At 39.7% G+C, this 3,818-nt stretch overlaps 1 pseudogene; it reads right to left on the bottom strand.

Moving 5' to 3' along the window:
* Window positions 1-2,646: 2,646 nt before the first annotated feature.
* LOC126076460 (high mobility group protein B1-like) lies at window positions 2,647-3,221 on the bottom strand (annotated as a pseudogene).
* Window positions 3,222-3,818: the final 597 nt, after the last annotated feature.

Here is a 3,818-nt window from a genome sequence, read left to right as displayed (position 1 = left end):
GCCAGGGCTATAATCATCTGGAAGCTTGGCCAGAGCTGGAGGATCCACCTGTAAGATGGTTTGTTCACATGGCTGGCAAATTGGGGCTGTCTATGGGAAACCCTGGTGGAGTAGTGGTAAAGAGCTATGGCTGCTAACCAAAAGGTTGGCAGTTCAAATCCACTAGGTGTTCCTTGGAAACGCTATGGGGCAGTTCTACTCTGTCCTATAATGTCATTTTGAGTTGGAATTGACTTGACAGCAATGGGTCTGGTTTTGGCTTGGTGGGAAGAGGTGTCAGGTTCTTGCTACATGGAATTTTCCTTAGGGCTGTTTGAATATCCTTGAGACATGGCAAATAGGTCAGAGCAAACAATTCAAGAAAACAAAGTAGAAGCCACAAATCTGTTATAACCTAGCTTCAGAAGTCATACATCATCATTTCCACAGTATCCTATTGGTTGTTCATGTGAGCCCTATTTTGTGTGGGAGGACACTACATAGGGGTGTATACTGGGCATCATCTTGGAGACTGGTTACCATAAACACTTATTAATTTTTTCATCAGTACATTGACCAAATTTCACTGAGTGTCTAACATGTAGAAGTATCTGAGCAAGACTCTGGTAATAGATGCAAAATTTAATTTATTTATTTAGCCAGTGTGTATTGAATACCTGCTGTGTGCCGTGAACTCTTCAAAGCATTGGAGATACTGCAAAGAACAAACAGGCCAAATTCTTCCTTGCAGCTTACATTTTAGTTGAGATAGGACAGAAAAGACAAACAAATGTATAATATGTCAGGCAGTGGTGAATTGAAAAAGAAAAAGCAGGGTAAGAGGGATCAAGAGTGACAGGAGGGACTAAGTCCAGTAAAACTAGATGCTGCCATGCTACCACCACTGACTGCTCTGACAGGGATCACAATAGAGGGTCCCGGGCAGAGCTGGAGAAAAAGGTAGAAAAAAATTCTAACTCAAAAAGAAAGAGCAGACTTGCTGGCCTGACAGAGACTGGGGAAACCCTGAGAGTACTACCCCTGGACACCCTTTCAGCTCAGTAATGATGCCACCCCTGAGGTTCATCCTTCAGCCAAAGATTGAACGGGCCCATGGAACAAAACAAGACTAAAGGGGTGCACCAGCCCTGGGGCAGAGACTGGAAGGCAGGAGGGAACAGGAAAGCTGGTAACAGGGAACCCAGAGTTGAGAAGGGAGAGTGTTAACATGTCATGGGGTTGTTAAACAATGTCATAGGACAATGTGTACTGTTTGATGAGAAACTTGTTCTGTAAACCTTCATCTAAACTACAATTGGAAAAAAAAGAGTGACAGGAGGGAAGGTCCTATATTCAGTTGGGTAGTTTGGGAAGGTTTCCATAACACTGTATTATTTTAACAAGAATTTAGATAAATAAGAGGGCCCAAGTGGCTCTGGGGACCATGATCTTTCAGGAAGAGAGAACATTTAGTACAAATGTTTGGTGCAAAGATGCGTGGGAGAGCAAAACAGTCTACACAAAGTAGCTTATAAGTATTCCCTTAAGTATAAATTAGGACTACTATTAGAGTCATCTTTGATTCTCTTCGGTTTTACTTTTTTAAATTCTAATAAATATTATCTTTTTATTCAACTCATTTTGGCTTATGTAGCTCCTTAGAGCCTTCTGGACAGTGGCTGTTTCAAATGTCTCCACAGTCTTCAAACTGCAAACTCCAACTCATCTCTTCTTCTCTTGGTAGATTATCCCATCATTTACTCTCCTCAGATGATCAAGGCCATCTACCTTCATTTTTCCTTTGCCTCAAAATATGATACAACCCTAACCTATCAGTTCCTTATTTTATGTCTTCAAAGGAATAAATATCCACCATCCTTTCCAAGGAAACCCTGGTGGCATAGTGGTTAACAGCAACAGCTGTTAACCAAAAGGTTGGCAGTTCGAATCTACCGGGTGCTCCTTGGAAACCGTATGGGGCAGTTCTACTATGAGTCGGAATCAACTCGAGGGCAGCAGGTTTGTTTTTGTTTTATCCTTTCCAAGTGTTAACTCATCTACCTGTGTTTTAGATGTCATCTTTTCACACATCTTCAAGGACTCTGTTATTTTCTTTCTCATTATTCACTGCTTCTTTTTCTCTACTGAAAACATTCTACTTTCGACTATCCTTAGCAAATAACTCTTCCTTCACCTCTGTTACCTCTAGGCGGCTATAGTTTTTCTTTTTAATAAACAAAAATGTGTTTACTTAGAAGCATTCAGAATATCAATAAAGCAGCTGTAACTACTTTTTAAATTACAAAGTGGTGTTCAATTAACAGAGCAATTATTTTATATAAGCTGCATCAAAGACTGAAGATGGAATTACCATCCCAGATATAATTAATTTGAGCTGTGCACCAATGCGAAACTTTTTAAAAGTTTTATGCTAGTTTACAATGTCCATGCTGTACCAGACAAAGTTAGTGGCTATTGAAAATATCACCAAGATAGTTATCTAAAGACACATTCAGTAGTGTGTTAACCATACAAAAAAAAAAAAAGTACTGTCTAGTTTTCTTAAAATCTTACGTTTTAATTTTTTTTCCTTTAAAAGGAAATAACTGTGTACAGGGAGGTAAAATGCTTTATAGAGCAAAAAAAAAAAGCTCTGCTAAAATCAACTTATTCAGCATCACTAGCATCTTCTTCCTCCTCATCTTTGCTTTCCTCCTCTTTCTTGTTTTTTTTTTTTTTTTCCCCAGCCTTGAAGGCTCCCTTTTTTGCTCCATCAGGCTTTCCTTTAGCCTGGTATCCAGCCATATCCTTTTTGTATTTCTTCTTCAGTTTGGCAGCCCTCTTTTCATAAAGCTCCTGTCATCTTCAGCAGTGTTATTCCACAACTTTCCCAGTTTCTTTGCAACATCACCAATGGATAGAGTGGATGGTTTCCTAAGAAAAAGGCTGGAGAAAGCTTGTTGGGGGCATTGAGATCCTTGAACTCCTTTCTATTTCCCTTTCAGGAGGGATATAGGTTTTATTTCTGTCTCATAGTGGGCCTTGTCGGTCTTTTTCATGTATCCAAATTTTTCTTTCATGTTAGTGGGCATGGTTGTCCGCCTCTCTGAATACTTCCTAGAAAACTAAAAGTTGACTAAAGCATTTGGGTGCTTCTTCTTGTGCTCCTGCTGGCAAGTTTGCACAAAGAATGCATATAATGACATTTAGCTTCTCAGCTTCTTGGGATCTCCTTTGTCCATGTTTAGCTATTTTTCCTCAGTGAGTCACAGAGTTGCCCAGTGCCTATCTGGCTCTCAACTGACCTGGAGCTGTCTCCATGGAGCTCAATGTACTGCAATGGCTGTCTAGCTTTTGAGAAGGGTTTGTGGACCTCTCTGAACAGAATCACCTGGATTGCTGAGTAAAAATGTAGGTTCCCAGTTTCTTCCCCAGATCTACTTAATCGGGTTTTCTGGGGATGGGGCCAGGGAATAGTATTTGAGAAAAGTTCTCCAGGTCATTCTATGAGCTGATGTATTGGAAAACTCCAGGTATACACTCTTTGATTTTTTTCTGACCAAATGTTAATTCTTTTTCCTACTTCATTCTGATTCTTAGACTACCTGCTCCATTGAAACCAATTTCTTAAAGCATCCCAGTGATATCTGAATTGGCAAAGCTGGTGGTCTTTCCTCAGTCTTTATCATGCTTGATCTTACTCTCGTCATCTTCTTGAAACTTTCTCTTATCTCTAAGGTTCTCTAACACTGAAATCACAAGGTTAAGGCATTTCATAAATTTGTTATAAGTAGTGATTACTAGTATCATCTTACATCTAAAATATAGGGGTAAGAGGT

Source organism: Elephas maximus, chromosome 4 (assembly GCF_024166365.1).
Source record: "Elephas maximus indicus isolate mEleMax1 chromosome 4, mEleMax1 primary haplotype, whole genome shotgun sequence".
Taxonomy (NCBI): Eukaryota; Metazoa; Chordata; class Mammalia; order Proboscidea; family Elephantidae; genus Elephas; species Elephas maximus.
Note: the sequence above shows the minus strand (reverse complement) of the source record. Positions and strands in the feature narration are given on the sequence as shown.